The sequence below is a fragment of the Coturnix japonica genome, chromosome 3 (assembly GCF_054131305.1).
Source record: "Coturnix japonica strain WE chromosome 3, WE-NBRP24, whole genome shotgun sequence".
NCBI lineage: Eukaryota > Metazoa > Chordata > Aves > Galliformes > Phasianidae > Coturnix > Coturnix japonica.
In genome coordinates this window covers 46,074,665-46,092,827 of record NC_140665.1, presented here as the reverse complement: position 1 = coordinate 46,092,827, position 18,163 = coordinate 46,074,665, and the positions used below count along the sequence as shown (strand labels likewise).

The 18,163-nt window shown below is 41.7% G+C and overlaps 1 long non-coding RNA gene across 1 annotated transcript in view; it reads right to left on the bottom strand.

Annotated features, from left to right (window-relative positions):
- LOC107311554 (uncharacterized) overlaps positions 1–13,947 on the bottom strand; it is a 28,798-nt gene extending 14,851 nt beyond the window's left edge. Inside the window, exons 1-5 of the long non-coding RNA XR_014944788.1 lie at positions 13,750–13,947; positions 10,901–11,173; positions 9,480–9,599; positions 7,840–9,116; positions 6,735–6,843 (exon numbers count right to left, since the gene is read on the bottom strand). This is a non-coding gene — a long non-coding RNA (uncharacterized LOC107311554). The remainder of the gene's footprint in view (positions 1–6,734; positions 6,844–7,839; positions 9,117–9,479; positions 9,600–10,900; positions 11,174–13,749) is intronic.
- Positions 13,948–18,163: the final 4,216 nt, after the last annotated feature.

Genomic DNA, 18,163 nt, shown 5'->3' with positions numbered 1-18,163 from the left:
GCTGGGGGAAATTGCTAGTTCAATTCTCCCATGTTTAATGTAATTAGTGGTACCAGTTCACAGGCTTAATTGCCCTCCCTTGAATGCCTCTTCACTGAAAGAAAATGAAACAATTAAGCAGAAAAATGCACAATAAAAATCCCTTCCAAAATGCCAAATGTAAAATGTGCTTTTCAAAGCAGGAACTTTCACTCATTCTGTCTTTAGAAGAGATTTTTTTTTTCTCCTCTCTTTTTAACTGAATTATACAGAGAATGGTTTATTTTGGAAGACAAATATGCCATGTTATATGGAAGGAAGAGAACTCTTTATCCTTTCTCTCTAGAGTTTTTAAAGGTAACACCTTATGCCCCTGAAGAACATAATCTTGAGAATAGGTATTTGGAGATAAGAGAAGCTAGAAGGATCACAGATGAAGAAAGACTCCATTCAAACCTGACCTAAAGATGCAGCTCCCCCCCATCCGAGGGAGGGCATGAAGCTCCAGAGCTCAGTGTGGCACCTCCCCCACAGAGGCTCAGTTCTTCATGTACCCCTGCCACATGAACCACAGGCAAGTGCCAGCAGAAAGCAGTAGCTGCAGAGGTAAAGGTCTGCCTCCTGCAACTGTAAATTTCATGAAAAAGGCCAAGAGACTGGGAGGGGATGAAGGAGTGAACAAACAAAAATGAACAAAAGAATTCCATTTCACATGCCACTTTTCAGAGCTCAGCTTTAAAATAGATGCTGCAGCAACTGTATTCTGGTTCAGAAACCATTTATTGCTTCACAATGGCCTTACACCAAGATGTGGAGCAAATGTTTTCCTGTTTATCAGCCACACAAATGCCATGTGACAGCAACACTTCAGGTAAAGTCTTTTCTTTCTTTGTTACAGCACAATTCCCAACGGCCACAAGAAACACGTATAACCATTGTATTACAACAAATTGCATTCTTCTCTGTATGAGGCTCCTAACATGAATCCTGTAAGCAAACTAAAGGTTTAACATGCCACTTCACCCTTGTTTGCTATAAATTACTGAGCCTACCTGGATTTCATCCTCAATATAGCATTAGTGGTTGTTGCAAATAATGTATTTAACACATTCCTATGGCAGGTATAGAGGCAGATTTTTACCTCAAAATGAATGATGATTTTCCATGGTGTTTCAGACTTGCCCTAGTGAATTTTGCTGACACAATTTCTCTAATGGACTGAATACAGATGTTTTATTTGACATTTTTCTTACAAGGAGGTAGAAATAATGGCTATGTTATAAACAGAATGTCTGATATGCAGTGCTACATTACTTCCCTAGTCATCCCTGTGTTGTCCTCTCAGTGCACAGCAGAACACATTTCTGTGCACTGATTTTACTACCTGTTAACCATCTCTGTCACTGAGGCTATCCATTTAACTTAATTTACATCTGCTCCTCAACTCCTACATTATTTAAGCAATTACAATCGTGTTTGCCAGTAATTGTCTTGGTGTCTCTAATGTGTTAATTAACATTTACTGTGTATCTGATATTTTATTCATTGTTGCCTTAATTTACACTAATAAGCCACAACCAGTTCTTGTTACTTACTATCAACTTAGATCAGTAGAAGATTAATGTTATGCCACTGTTGACATAAAGTGGCAGTTAATAACTCATTTTCTGTCCCCAGCCTCAGCACCAAGGCAGGCAGGGAGTTATTTCCCTGGTTGTTTTATCCCTGGCTGCATAGCCCTGCCTGAGTCAGACGTTGTAGAGATGAGTTATGTTCCAGATCTCTCCCTAGCATGACCATCATCATTTTCTTTCATTCCCTCACTGTCCTCACCTAATGAAAGCCAAACCAAATCCATTAGCTTTAAAAGAATTATTTCTATTTCTAGTGCTGACTGGTTGAGTACTGCCCTGCTGACACATCTCTGCAAACCCACCTTGCTTCAGTGCCCTACCAGCCTGATCTTCCTCAGCCCTTCATTTCCTTATTCTTCAGACTTACAGTCTTATTTCAGGTGCTCCCAGCCAAGACCTCCAAGTCATTCTCTTTGACAGCAAAGTCACCAGCCCCCCTCTTCTTCAGTCATACACCTCTCCCACCTGTATCTTTTCCACTTGACTCCTTTATCAGGTACTAAGCTGTTGCCTTCTAATCAAGGGTATCTCCAGCCTCCTCATACGTTCTTCCTAACCACTCTGTATTTATAAGGAACACAGACTCAACATTTGGTGTACTATCTGGGTCTGCTTTTCTCCTGAGTAACACAGAAGGGGCATTATGTGATGAAGGCCATTCTCCCAGTCTCACCAGATATGTCTCCTTATGACTTTTCACTACAGTTTTATCAGTCTTTCACTCCCTCCACATTGTCCACAGTTGGAAGAGACTCACAAGGACCATCAAGTCTAATCCCTGGCTTCATGCAATGCCACCAAAAATTTAAACCCTATGTCTGAAAACGCTGCCCAGATACTCCTTGAGCTTCATCAGCTTTGGGCTGTGAGCACTGTCCTGTTTGTAAGGCATAGTCACTATGGTCATGAGGGCTCCGGGCACCATTGCAGTACTAATAAAAAAAATGGTAAAGTAATAACCTGAAAATAAATAGTAGCAGCAGGAGCTGGCAAGAGTCAACAGACCCAAATGTTTTCATTTCTTTGACATTCTCTTACAACTAGTCAAAAATTTGTATCTGAGAAATCCGTTTCAGCAAAAAAAGGTCTTTTCTGTAGAGGGAAAAGCTACCAACAGTTTTTCACAGAAAAGTTCCTATATCACAGCCAATTTTATTCAAACAACCCACAACTGAACAAAACGCTTTAGGCCAATGCTAACATTTGACAGAAGTTTAAAGAGAACTCTTTACAACAAAAGCGATAGAACTGATGAAAAGAAAACAACAACCAGAGATAATGAATAATTTTGAGTACTGCCATGTGGATCCATTTGCACAATTTCTAGTAAAAAAAACCCTGCATCTTACTTGAATATATTGAAGACATAAGCACGTGTGTATGTGCTTTTATAAACATATGCAAATATTGCTTACTTATATTTGTTATTAATATTTCCTTTTTACTGATATTTTTATCTTATCACATACAGATATTTATATATGCAATTAACTGTTTCAGGGCTGTTACAATCAGAAAGATAAACGTGGTGGAAGGGCAATACAGGAGCGTAATAATCAGAAAGGCCAAGACAGTGGAAGGGCAATACAGGAGTATAGCATCAAAAGACTAGCACAAAAGGAAGGAAAAGTGCTCACCCAGCTACGCAGATCTAGGCTCATGGGGAAAACTTCACCCAGCAGGGATCTCCAAAAAGAAATCCTTCCCCCAGTTGCAGTCAGCCCTTAAATGAGGTCTAATCTCTTAGCAACTGGTGCAGCCAAGCTCCATCCCTTCTGGGCACACAGCTGAATTGCCTTCACCTGCGCTCCCAGCACTGACAGGATCTTTTCCCCAGGTGCTCTATCAGTGGTTCAGGCCCTGACTCAGCAGTTACTATACAACGGTCTTAGCAAATATTGTGTCCCATTGGGTGCTGATGTTCACTGTTCTATGGGGGGGTCTGTAGCATTGGCTGGAAAGATCTGTGCTATGGTAGGCACTCACTCTATGTCTATCAAGGGGACTGCAGAACCCAAATGAGTTATTATTTATCAAAAGTTCATCTGTCTTGAAATAATAGAATTAGGAAGTACTTCTATACACTGAGACAAAAGCTGCAGGTTTTTCACTCTTTGACAGAGTATCTCAATCTCCTCCTTTGCCTTGGAACTTTTCTTGCAGCAAAGCAAGCAAAGGTTGTAATGAGTAAGCGCTTCCTATCTATCTCCTCCCCTGCTGCCTTGGTTTTGTAGCTATTACATTTCCTCACAATTCTCTCTTTTTCAAGACAAAAAAAAAAAAAAACAAACAAAACAAACCCAAACAAACAAACAAAAAAAAAAACCACAACAAAACTGCAGTCTCTCTACTTTCCCCTCACATTCATAGCTTTGATCATCCTGTAGCTTTCCCCAACTTTTCTTTCACTTGACTGTCCTTTCTGAGGCTGGGGAACAGAACTGTCTGCAGTAACCACAGTGTAGGTGGATGATAAATTCACACAGTGAAACAATGATTGTTTTCGTTTCACTCTTCTCTCTTAGAATCTTTCTGACTTTCTCTGAGTCACGCATAACCATTTTTGGAGTGTTAACCACAGTGACCCCAAGATCTCTCTTCTAAGCAGCAAGAAGTACATATATAGGTATCTCTGAAAGTAATGCCTCCTCTTTATTTCCATGTAAACAACATAAGATACAAAGAGAACAAAAGCACTGTTTTATAGAGTAAATTCACAGCTACAAAACACTTTTTCAACACAGTCACCACCATTTGCTATGCATTTTCACTAGCAATGAACCAGAGCCTGCATTTCATGCTCATAAACATCTGCACCAGTGGAGATGACCCACTATCACTGTTGCCACTGCTGAAAGCTGCTTTTTTCACATGGTGGAATTGAAGTCTACCCCTTTGCTTCATACACACTTCCATGTCAGACGCCATTTTGTCAGACTGCCCCTCAACCGCCATCTGTCTTACAGCTACAAAATATAATGGGATATTGGTGTGAAGATTCAACATCTACTGCCATGCTAGCACCATTTGCCTCTGATATAATGGGTCAATATAATAAAATAGGAGGCATTACTTAAGGAGCAGCCCTCATGGCTTAGTAACCAGTGTGATCCAGCACGAAGTGATCAATTTATCATGTTCTATCTGTCCCCTGGCTTGTGTTTCTCATTAATGAATTTCATCTGCCACCTTATCCCCATCTTCTAGCACATTCCATACATGAAAGTGTTAATCCTGAATACAGGGAATAAGAAAGATGAAACATTGCACATATCTTGACTTTATTATTTATCTCTCTGTTTGAACAAAGCATTCCCCCCTTGCCAACAACACTATGCTGATCACTCACTGACATCCCCAAATGAGAAGCTATTGTTTTATTTTGTAGCAGCTTAGACTGCATAGCCTGCATAGAATCATAGAGTCCTCAGAGTTGGAAGGGACCTTTAAAGGCCATCTAGTCCAACTCCCCTGCAATGAACAGGGACACCACAGCTCAGAGCCTGATCCAGCCTCTCCTTCACAGTCTCCAGGAATGGGGGCACCAACCACATCACTGGACAACCGGTTCCAGCGCCTCACCACCTCCACAGTAAAGAGTTTTTCCTTATATCCAGCCTAAATCTACCCTCTTTAAGCTTGAAACCACTTCCCCTAGTTCTGTCACCACAGATCCTGCTAAAGAGTCTGTCCCTTCTTTCCTATAGCTCCCTTTTAGATTTTGAAAGGCTGCTGTCAGGTCAAAGCGCACTACAAATTCTGCTTTGAATACCTTGCTGTTCATTCTCTCTGGAAAGCAACCTGTTGTTTGAATATCTTTACTAACATTTTGTTGATAAGACAGAAAAATTTGAGTGCATTCTGATTAACACTGCTCAGTTATTTTTCTATAAATATTTTCCAACCGAAGCAGATGAGAATTGGACACGTTATCATAACCAAATAGCATATAATTTTAGCATCATCCTGGAGCTGTGAGATCTACACCATGATGATCTGCTTTATTCTGTGTTTATTCTAATGGTGGATACCTGTTCCAGGCAATATCGCTCAGGACTGGTAATTCCTTATTGGGAACTGACCAAGTGAATTAGCGAGCATGACCTTCCCCACGTGAATGCTTTGCCCCACAGTCTATCATCAGCACATAAATCTTACAGTAACTTTAGGAGACTACTTCAGCTTGGCTCTTAGCCTTCTTTGGAAGTTCTTCTCCAAACAAATCCCATCTGACACATTTTCTGTTGCCAATTATGCATTGTTAGATATGCCGTGTTTTCTACCAAGGCACTTGTTCAGTTTGATTTGTCTTTCCTTCATATGTCCCCATGGGATAACTAAACTCACTTTTATTCCTAATTCCGTACATCAGGATGAAGGCTACAAAAGCCAAAAAGGAAACATTAAAATCACAACAAAAAGGCTTAGACCAAGACAGTAAAAACAAGAGTTAAGTTTTAGTAAAGAAAAAAATCCAGTTCAGCAAATTACTTCCTAATTCATTTCCTTCTTTTATTGGATCAGATTGTGCTTCTGGTGAACATGTCAAGCTGGTGAGGATCTCTGCCACGATCTGCAGATGAGTTCCATTACAAAGGCAAAAGGTGTTTGAGTGGATCTTTAGAAATTCCTAAGACTGAAGGAACGTCTTGGCAGAAGTGCATATCTCTGTGCTAGGTGCGTTGCCTCCCAGGTTCCTCAGCCACAAACTCCTTTAGAGCTGTGCTGAAGTGGATGCTCAGGGGCATGGCTCCCTCTGCTTCCCCATTAACTACTCACAGCATCTGACAATTTTCTACACAGTTATAGTGAAATGACACATTTCCTGCCTCCTGTCTCACACCTATTTCTTGTCCTTTATATAGGATAAGATCCCTATGAGGAAAGAAATAGAATCTCAGCAGCATTCAGGGAATAAGAGAACACGACCTGGAAAATTGATTTCAAAAGACAGCTTCCTTTTAAAAAGTATAATAATGGAAATACTGTGAATACATTTAAAAAAAAAAAACAAAAACACACAAATACACAAACACATTTATTAAAATATAAATGAAATATGTACAAATAAATAACAACAGAAAACAACCCTCTTACCCCAGAACAAGAGAATGTGCATACCTTGCAAGCTAGGATGACTTTGGGTGAGCCTCAGAGCTGGAGGTGCATGTGAAGAGGCAGTGTCTGATGGCTGGTATCCCCAGGTGCAGAGTTCTGGGGAAAGTCCTTCCTGCAGACACAGACCAAAGTCTTATCAGTTAGCAAAGCAGCAGAGATGATCCTTTGCTTAGGGAAATGAAGTTGGCACACATTATAAACATATATTCAAAAAGGGGCTTTTTAATGTAGTATATATATGAAGTGTATATATGTAGTATATAAATGAAGTATAGCTTCTTTTGAACAGTTAAAGTGTGAGACTGATGGGTGGGTGGGACCTAATTGTCATGGCTATCAAGAGATGATGCACGCTTTGCTTTTTCTTACAAACTTTTCTTTGAACAGGAGAAATCACAGACTGTTTCTGAAGGACCTTCTGAAGGACTTGGTGGTTTATCAAGAGATCAGGTTGTTTTGTTAGGAGTCAGGATGGAATCACACCAGCCTGGTGTAGACTACATCAAAACAACATGAAAGAAAGGCTGTGTTGTGCATCAGTTGTGACTTGTGGGACCTAGAGGAAATGCAGGCCAAAGGCCCTACGGCATGAGTGCACCCAGCCTGCTCCAGGGCACTCAAATCATGAGCAGAGTGGATTTGAAATGGCCTTTATCACTTGGTTGTGGATTTATAACCTGGAGTTATGTTTTTACTCTATATGTACATAACAGAAATGTTTTGCATCTTTATAGCCTTTGAGGAAAGGCTCTCAAAGCGATTTATGAACACTGAGTTTCCAAAGAACCCAGTGAAAATTCCTGTTAGGAAACGCTTAGTTGTGGAGATGAATGAAGCAATGTGCTGTAAGGTTAAAGTACTCATTCATCATCACACAAGCTATTTAGCAGCAGAAGTCCCAAATCCAGAAGCCTTTCTGGTGTGTGTTGAGCCTTCCATAAATGTCATGCTGTGATAAAGAGTTTCCGAGGCAGGGGCCTGCAGCTGATAAGGCAAGAGCTGCATTCCCGCCATGTTTAGATGTTGAATTAAGGGATATGGGTTAGTGGGGAAACACTGGTGGTAAGGGGGACAGTTGGACTGGAATATCTCAGAAGTCTTTTCTCACCTTGGTGATTGTACGCTTCTATGCATCTCCTGCTTGCTCCAACCTGCTCAGTCAGCGGCATTCTTTTCAGTGAAAGAAATGAAATGGAAAACTCTTTCTCCCCTTCCTCCTGCAGAGCAGGGTCCATTTCTGAGCAGATCACAGGAGTTTACCTTATCAGGAGAAATTCCTGTGCCACACAGCCTGAGGAATAGCTTCACCATGCACAACATGTATCCTTGTGCTGCAGTGTGAGCAAAGCTGGCGGATGGTGCAGCCCCACGCACGCTCTGGGAACAGATAAGTGCTGTAGTGACAACACAACTAAGCCTGAGTGGTCTGGGAGCATTAATGGGTTGTAATAGAGCTCTCCCTTTTGGGTGACTGATGACAGAGCTTGCATGGTCTGCATAGTTCAGAACACTCCTCAGCACCTCAGCCCATGCCAGACAAGAAACACAACTTCTAGCACGAGGACAGAAAGTCTCTCCGCTGTATTACCGGCTCACCGAGGACAGAAAGGCTCACTGCTGCTGCAGTGAGTTTGGTTAGGGGCTGTGGCATTGGTGGTACAGCCTGATTGTCAGCGGCCTGAGAAGGAACAAGGGAGCCCTGAGGCACTACTGTCAGAGGAGAAGCCCTACAAGATCCAAATATATGCAAGAGCAGCAGCCTGAGGAAGCTTCTCTCACTGTAGCACTTGCTATATATGCCCAAAGACTTTCTTCTGGCTCCTTGAATAAACAGCGCGTCCAATGTAAACAATTTAAAAGAAAAAGATTTGGAGTGCAGGCTCTGCTTGCTAGGGAGGGGTCAAACTGTAGGGCAGTCCTGGGCTGCACTCACACTGGTTTGGCTGATCTCTTTCTAGCCATGATTGATAAGATCTTTGATCTCACTCAAAGCTCTGTTCCAGTTCCTTTCTGGGCTTAGCACTGCAAGGGCCCCACCTGCATCATACCAGGCTGCGGTCTCACCAACATCTCTCCGTCCTGAATCTAAACAAGTCTGCTTTTGAGACTGCGAAGATGGGATTTGTTTTCTGCAAGAGTTTCTGGGCACCTGTGACACCAGCAATAATCAGTCAGACAAATAGGAAAGGGCAAACAACAATGGTTTTCCTTTCAGGTTATGGAGTGGTATTTGGCAGGCAGGTAGCATCCATTTTGAACGTGGGGCTCTTTGCCTACAGGTGGGACGCTCTGTGTAAACTGTGGCAACCTCATATCCCCAATATCTTTTAGACAATTCTCCTTTCTAGCAAATACCGTCTGTTAAGAAGCGTCTGGAAAATCCACCTTAAAAAAAAAAAAAAACACATAAAAAACACAGCAGTGAATGGGCCTGCCAAGCTGCAGCTTCCCGATCCTTCCATTATAAAGAAATTTGCTTATGGTGCAATTTATGTAGGCTCCATATTCCAGCAAAAATACATCAAGTGGTATCAGGTTACCAGAATCACTCCTAAAGCAACTGTTCCTAGAGGGGGAGAACAAAAAGAACAAAAAGAAGCAGCAGCTCACTTCTCATACAGCAAACCCTTGTGACACAGGGAGGTAACAGGAACAAGAGAAAGAAGGTTGTTTTTTCTTTTCTTTCCTCCCCCCTCCCTCCCCATGTGAAAACCTAATATGGTAACTAAAAGTAGAGGAAAAGCCCACCTTTCAAATCCAGGCCTTAATCAATTTTCCAGCAAGGGCGGTGTCTCCAGAACAGCATTCTATCTGCCACAGTCAAATGACAACAATAACGACACCCCTCCTTCTTCTCTGAGAAATGTCCTGGAAAAAAATACTGCCATCATCTCTCAGTCTTTAAACATTGTAGAATATCCTGTTTGGGGTCAAAGAGGCTTCCCCAAAGAAGTGCTCACAGCACAGCCTCCCACTCACCATAGATAAGTTCGTGTTCTATCTGCCAGCAGAAACTCACATTTTGAAGACATGATTTGAAATAAAAATAAAGAAAGGGTTTCATCTTTTGCTGAACAGCTTAGGTTTTCTGGTAGGGGAGCAAATATTAGCAGAAGCCAATGCAGCTGCTACTGAGATTTTTTTCTTTTCTTTTTTTTTTTTTTTTTTTAAAAAAAAGAAGCTACATAGATGTATGAAGCAAAACTAAACCACATGTTCAATCAGTGGAAGTTACAATAATTTTGCCAGAGTCCACAATCATACATTCATCAGCGGAAAACACCCATTTTTGTACAGCTTATTTTTTCCTGCTTATCTGCAGCAGAAGCAGCAAGCCCAGAAGCAAACCCGAGCCCAGGCTGATCCTTGTTACAGAAACCAACCTGAATACTATGCTAGAGTGTTCACATGGAGTGGAAATGACCTATTTCATGACCATGACTCACTTTCCACTCCAGGCTGGCAGCTAGCAGCCATCTCTCTGCTCCCCTCACCCCAGTGGAAGGGATCCTGTTTTGCTGAGCGTGTATGTGTAACCTTAACTACAAAGTGCTGCACAACGTGCTCGGGAGATGAGGGTGAGCCTGGAGTACCTGCAAAACATCAGCTTAGTCAGTCTTATTTTGGCAAGCAGTGACCCTGCAGTTCCATAGCTGAGTATTATACTGTCCTACGGGATAAATCCAGGCACGTGCTTGTTTACAAGATTTTTTACAATCAGATCTGCAGAAGGTACTGGCTTGTCAGCTTCCTCAGCTGATGGGATCACCTCTCCCACCGCTAGACTTTCGGTGCTATAGGAACAAGGTGACACCCATGCAAGGTATTCACATACTGGCAATGGCAACTGGACTTTTAGAGCTGATGTTCATTATGAGTTTGGGTACGTTTGTGCAAGAGTTTGAGTATTTGATCATCACTTTTCTTTTCAGAAAACATGAAGAAGACTGCACCTTTCTTGTGCTATCCAAGCTTGCCTGTGACTTATGTAGCCATGAGATTCCACACATGCCATTTAGTTTCAGGCCACTTTACAGTAATCCTCTCATTAATAGTCACTATGCGTGCAGAGGAAGAGATTAAAACCCGTGTGGTTGCCTCATGCCAATCAAAGCTGGCATGCTATCAGCTCATTAAGGAGCAGCTCTCAAAGTGCCCTATGTACATACCTGCAGTGTAACGCTTGTCTGCCTGGGACTCCAACCCAGCAGGCAGGGCACTGCATTCCACCTTCATGCCCAGAGCATCCCCTGTCACACACTGCTAGCAGCCTGGTTTCCCTGCTGTGATGAGAGCCCTGTTGGTGCAGCATCTACTCTGGCAGCTGCACAGCCTCAGGCCTGCCGTTATCAGGGGACTAGCCTGGGTTCTGCTTTGCACAGCTTCCTGGAGCTCAAGGTGCACTGACCACAATATCCACTCAATTTGCTAGGCAGGCACTCCTGTCAAATGCAAAAGAAATGAAAGCTATTTGTGTAGTCTTATCTCTCTAGTCAAGAGTAACAGGCACACACATATATATTTCATTAGAATAATGTCAAAGTTAAGCATGAATACTTTCTGCACATTCTTTTGTATGAAGGGATACGTCCAGCAAACAAGTGAGGCTTAGATATATGTATTCAAAACTATCATGTTTAGAGTGAACCTGTGTTTTGTTCATTAAAAAGAAAAGGTGCCTGTGAGAAGTGTTACATTCTCATGCTAGGGCATGTTTAGCTGATAATTTCCTTCCTGTGCGTGACTTACCTTTCTTGAAGACTCTGTGCAGAGGCTGAAATATATCTCCATATATTCAGTGCTACTACAAAGCAACATCTTACCATGTGCAAAATTTCTCTCTTTTCATACATGTTTCTCTTTCTGCCAATGCTTGATATTCCCGTACTTCTCATAGCTCTTCCTACCTGATCTCCTACAGCACTTTCAGAAGGTCTCCATTATTTTGTCTGTTTCTGACAGCCATACCAGTCTTCTCTTTTGGCCCATTTCTTTCAGTAATTCCACGTACAGTTTTTATGGGATTAAAAACTAGAGCAAAAAAGACCAAAGAAACCAGCCCCCAAAAGATATTTCCTAGAGTCTTAGGGATCGTTCTCAGAGGAGGCTTTTGGTGCAATACGGAAAGTTCCTGAGCCTCTGAACAGAGAGGAAGCCTGAAAAAAAGGCCTTTTCTGCCAGGACGCAGTGGGCGAGAAGGAATTCAGTTTCCAAATGCTTTTTCTTCTGTTTTCTCTCCTGCAAAATTTTATCAGTTAAAAAAGCTACAGGATCCGGTTTCTGTTATAATAAAATGAGTTTGACTTTAAAAGCTCTTTCATGGTCCTGCCAGTGCCCAACTTAGGAAAAATAATTTGGAGGATCTACTATAAATTTCTCCTTGACCTGAGGTACCCTTCCACATTTATTTGGAGAAGGGACATTCGCTTCTCTCAGTTAAATAGACAGCATCTATCTCAAAACTTGCAGAATTACCAAGACACAACACATCAACTTTTAGTCTTAATTTAGTTGTGTAGTTCTTTCTGATCTTTGCTATCATGTAAGATTTGCCCTTCTTGCTTTCCTCAGAAGCTTGAATCTTATAAAGTCATGGTCACAGAAGTGTCAAATTGTGATATAAAGGATTGTCAGATAAGCAGCATCACAGTCAGAATATCAGCTAATTCAGTCTGGAAATAATTTCTAGGCAGTTCTTTATAATGCAAATGTGAAGCTCCGATAAGAAATGTTACTGCAATATAAGTCCAAAATGAGATGGCAGTGAGAATGACTAAAGTATACCTACACGTTATTCATCAATTTAACATTTCCTTGCAAGTTTTACCCTGCAATGAAATAGTTAACAACCCCAAACCTTGTATTGCTGCATGACTTTAGTAATAACATGCCATTAAGATGAATGGCAAACATTCAGACCTTTGAAGATCTTGCTCTGCCTGCCTGTGGACTCAAGCAGACACCTTTGCATTGCTTATCTTTGGCTTACATTTTTAAAACCATTTTTACAGACATTTGAGAGGCAGCAGGATGTTTGTAAAATACTAAAGCCACGGGATACAGAACAGAGTGGCATCTGCTGCAGAACATACTCATCTTGTGCTGCCCATCAGTCAGATCCAACTGTATGTGTGTGGGCAGGATTTGTATGCCTCTATTGGGGCATATACTCTCTTGCACCTCACTTTGCCCTCCATTCCTGCCCTGCTGATGTCCAGAAAGAAGCTGCTACTAACAGTTGTTTGGAAACCAGTGGAATTACAAATAGAATTTCACTGCTGTGCTGTTTTGTCAGTACTTCATTTTACATGACATCCATAACATCCCCAAACTAGAACCTGATTGACTGAATATGTTTTACCTTTAGCTGATAATAGCTTTTCTGTTTTAGAGACATAAACCATTGCTGCTTAAGTGTGGTCCCACTGAGGAGTTGGTGACTAAGGAAATCAAGGTCTTGACTTGACCATGGTCAAGAATTACAGCCAGAATTATGGCAAGAATTACGGCCACTCTCAAGCTTTTCTTCAGTCTGACAATCAAGGTGTTACCGTATTTAGGCATGCAGGCAAAGAAACCTCCAGAATTTTAAGTTACTTACAATGCATATACTACATGCAAACCAGAATGCAAATATTATGAAACAGTAAATAAAAGCATTAGGAACCCCCAAAAGCACAAGCATTCTGAAAAATACTGAGAGCTCAACTTCTGAGACTTCCTCTCAAAATGGATGAAAAGCAGTCTGTCAAGCTGCAGCTGATAAGGCTCCCTGCTCCTTCCAGACTCCTCTCCAGCCTGAAGCTGAGATCATCAGAGTTATCCATCCATCTCTTCTCATTTGAATAGTTTTCAGTGTCTTCTGTCAAGGTAACACAATTTAGTTCCCTTTACTTGTGGATCCCTTCATTATTGTTTTCTTTCATTTGCTGTGAGAGTTAATTACTATTATATTGATCACAACACCACTCACCTTAGTAAGAACAGAGTGCTACTGAATATGCAGATACAAGCTCACCTGCTTCCCTCATCCAGTCTCGTGCAGTCGCTTCTGCATCCTTTCTGAGTCCCACGGTAATCATGGGTGATTGAGAGGCCTGATATCAATGAGGTGTCAGCTGTCCCACAACCCACATTCATTAGTGCAAGAAGCAAGTCCTGCTCTGCTCCTAGCAGCTCACAAAATTCTTCGTCTCTGTTGTCGGCTCTCATCCACAACACTGTTGGAGTATAAGCTTTCAAATCTGTTATTGTAATACGATCCTTTTAGCAATTGGTAATGCTTTTAAAAGCTATTTGTTCCCCACTCAAAAATCTCTAAGCTCCCATAATATTAGGATTGGTGCCTGCACACCAAACTCTGCTTGCTAACAGAGGTCTTAGAAAGCTATTTGGTTACACACTGGGCTAGCATGGAAACAGTGAAAGAGAAAATGAAAGAGGAACACTTAGACTACACTTACTAGCCTTACTTCTAGAATTGCAATATTCCCTCTGTTGTAAATTACTGTTGATCAGTTTCCCATGTACTCATGCGGTGTAATGGCTGTTTGGAAGTTCTCTGTTATCATAACATGGTATAAAATGCTGATTTTGTGCAGCAGAACCAAAAACAGAAAGTAGTAGGGTATTTCAGTAAGATGCTCCATTGTATTCGGCTACACGATGTATTGTTGTAAAGCTGCTGATTTAAAATATTTAAAAATACATTTAATACAATATTACAAGTGTGGGATTCCTAGAATTGCTCAGGTTGGAAAAGACCTTAATGATCATCAAGTCCAACTATTTGAACGAAACAATTAAGGAGGTATCATAACTTCAATCCTTGGACTCTTTAATCTCACTTAATGGTGCAGTGGCTCAGAGGAACAAGGGCTGATGCAAAGCCCATCCATCAATCAGCTGTTCTCCTGTCAGCTGGCTTCAGCCATGTTTGAGAGCCCAGACTCTTCAACCTAATCTCACAAATTCAGTAGGAAGAACACTAGGTGTGTCAGCGGGTGGGTGTCAGGAAGGTGGTAGGAGATACCTGAATCTGTTCAGCTGTTACAGAGAGCCAGTGGACAATATCCCAGAAACAACAAATACCTGCTTTTTGGTTTCTTTTCTGGTCTAGAGATTGGGCTTAAAAAATAAATACTTTGAGGATGGCTTGATGCAGGGCTGGGAGTTGCATTCCATACATCACCCAGCTGTTGTTGTCTTTGTGTTTACCCTATAAGAATATACAGAGAAGAAGAGGGTTAGCATCTTGATAACCCTAGGACTTCCTTGTGCCCATCTGAATCTGAACTTAGAAAATAATAAAGTCAGGTTCACAGTATTCTGAAATAAACAAACATGCACACTTTCTATTGCAGTTAGACCTAAGAAGGTTGATCTTATATTAGATAAAGCAGACAAGCGTCTCTTCTTGGGACTGCTTTTCCACTGCAATTAACTTTGGCATATGCTGAAAAGATAAGAATTAGTACTCTGAGAGTGACTATACCAGCCAGCTGACGATATGAAAGCAACTGTGTTCAAGCTTTTGTTAGGCCACTGAGGATTCCCAGCATGAGCTCCAGAAACATGAGCAAATTCAGGCCGAGCAAATTGCTGATTCAGTTGCTAAAACTGCAGTGCCTCCTTGTCAGCCAAACTCAGTGCTTAGCAGTTTTCACAATCTGCCCCCTGTGCAATACTCATAAATGTTGCAATCAATATACAATTTGGGATGTGTGGGCAATACTGGAAGGTAAAAATACTTTTTCTTTGCCAGAAATATGTTAATTGGTTGCTTCGTTTTGCACATATGGGACAGTAAAATGTATTTGTTTTCTTGCCAATAAAGGAACATTTTCTTAACACTCCGAAGTCCCATCATATCTACAAGAGGAGAAGGCTCTAATATTTCCTGTTGGGTTTATGGTTTACATTACAATTCATACACAAATGTTTTTTGGCACTCTAAATCCTGAGCTAGAAGTATTTTTAAAATTATGTCCTGAAATAGGAACTTCAGAACACTGTGTCGGCATCTGGCAGATATCTCAAGAGTGTCATGAACTGTTGCTGCTTGGGGAACTTGGCAGGCACTGCATGGGCCTTGTGTACCTTACAAGTGTGTAGGAGTCCACTTACAGCTTAGCTGTTGAGCATCCACATTGCAGGTCTCTGCAGCAGACACCAACCCCAAAAACAAAAGAAGATTTCACAGGGTGTGTCTGGGCTCTTGAGCAATAAAAGGCTGCTCCAACAAAGGACAGCAGCCCATCATTCTGTAAAAAGAAGCATTTAATCAGGACAAACCTTGAACTGCTAATCAGTCTCTGCTCAAAGAGTTTGGCACGTGCATTTCCATCCCTGTGTGCTTTGCAAAGCGCCTATACGCACGCTAAGGCTTGAAGGCACTTTATGAAGTGTTTGGGATCTCATGTACAACAAAGTTTCCTGGTAGGAGGAAAGGAAAGGGAGCACCACTGGGACCTAAGGTGAGCGGCATCAGCGAAGCCAGCAGGCCCCAGAGCACGAGCACATGGCTGGCGAAGACTGCTGTTCTTCCATCCGCTAGAGCTCCCATTCTGAGGCAGAAAAGACATCCACTCTTAATGAAAAGCAGTGCCACGTTGGGACCTGAGGGATGCTGCTTCTTTTTGTAATCCTTGGCCCTCAACCTAATTGGTATTGTAGCCACACTTTGTGAATGCTCAGGAGCGGTAGCAGTTGTTCTTGTAGACAGAAGTTTGCATGGAAAACCAATTTCATGTCCCTCTGATCATCTATGCCTCTGCAGAGGCCTTTTGGTGGGAGTTGTATACATAGCAATATCCTTCCCAACATCCCTAGCCTGCAAACATGAGTTTTGAACAAACTACTACTCCTTTGAGAAGACAGTCAAATATACCATATATTTCTATGTGCTTAACAACACGGCAACACTTTTGCCATTTTTGAGGGTCTTCATGGAAAAAGTTATATAAATTTACATGAAAACGTTAATATTTTTTCTTGGTTTACTTAAGATTCTGGCACAGAAATCACATAACTCCAGTACAAAAAACAATAGCTTTGGCACTGTCTCAGCCTTGGAACTAAGGGCTGGAAAGCCAGGAGCCCTGCTGGGGTGAGCAGCAACATCAGGGACCTTGGAAAGGAAGCGAAGACAGATTGCCATTTACAACGTGGGTATGCATGCTACAATGAAGTGTAAGACAGCTTTTCCCAAATGTCTCAGTGACACTTAATTCTTTCACCTCATGTATTTTAGCCAAGCAGAGAAATCCCCCAAACTGGGAAAAGGGGAGAAATAGATGCAAAGACGGAAGAAAAAAACATGGAGAAAATCAGTTCCACAGTCCACCTCCAACAAGGAGCAGTAGGGAAATAAGAAAGCAGGAGTGCCAGAAGAGAAGGCGCTTAGGTGAGAAAAAGTGCTCCTCTGGGTCCTGTGTCATATGAACCCTGACATGATGCCAGCTTTCCTAGAGCTGAGCACCTTCTAAGCCCTACTCTCTCCAACAGGAGCTGGGATCTGCCATTGAGTTGTTAAACTTTTACAATAGTCAAAACAAACTGGAGTGCTCCTGCTCTCTGTCTCTGGGCCTGAGTTGCTGGGACCAGGCAGGAGGATTTGTCCCCCCAAGCCCTTGGCTCCACTATTTATTGTTTCTTACCATGCAGCTTGGTCACTCGTAGAATGTGTCGCAAGATAGAACTTTTAACTCCGGCCTTCATTTAATTTCACACTGAGTGAGGCCTTTATTCTACATCTTTCTTTAGTGGGTAAAAATGTGTTTGGTCTATATTAACTTTTTGTTCTCTACCAATGGTTGGCATCAGTTGGTTTCATTTTTTGCACTATAAATGTTAAAATAAACAAACCAAGGTCCCATGTGGTGGTCAAGGGTTTTGCCAGATCATGGGAAGTAGTGAGCCCCAAGAGGCTTTGAAAACCACCCAGAGAAATACAGTACAGAAGATTTGCACCAAGCAGGGATAATAATTTGTTCCAGAAGCTAGAAAATATTTTCCAGGAGACTTGGCAATTGTGACTGGAGATGGAGAGAAAAATCAAAAAGTGAAAGAAAGAGAGGAAGAGAGAGAGAAACTGCCATTTTTTTTTTCTGTGAGAAATAGAAGGGTCTGAGAAAAACCCCCATTATTGCAGGGTGCTTTAGCTACAGTGAGAGGTCTGGTCAACAGCAGCATCTCCAGACATGCAGATAAAGTTCTTCACTTGATGCGGAGTCCCAACAAACAATAGCTGCAGGAAGTCTTTTTTTTAAATGGGAGAATACATATAAGATAAGAATTTTAAAATTCAAACTAACTGATACCAGTTTCTTAGGTCACAGAATGAGGGATAGGGAGTCCAACAACACTTCTGGTCTGAGCCTCCTGAAGCCAGTTAAGTTTCAGTCCTTGGGATGAGCTATGAAGTTTTGGAT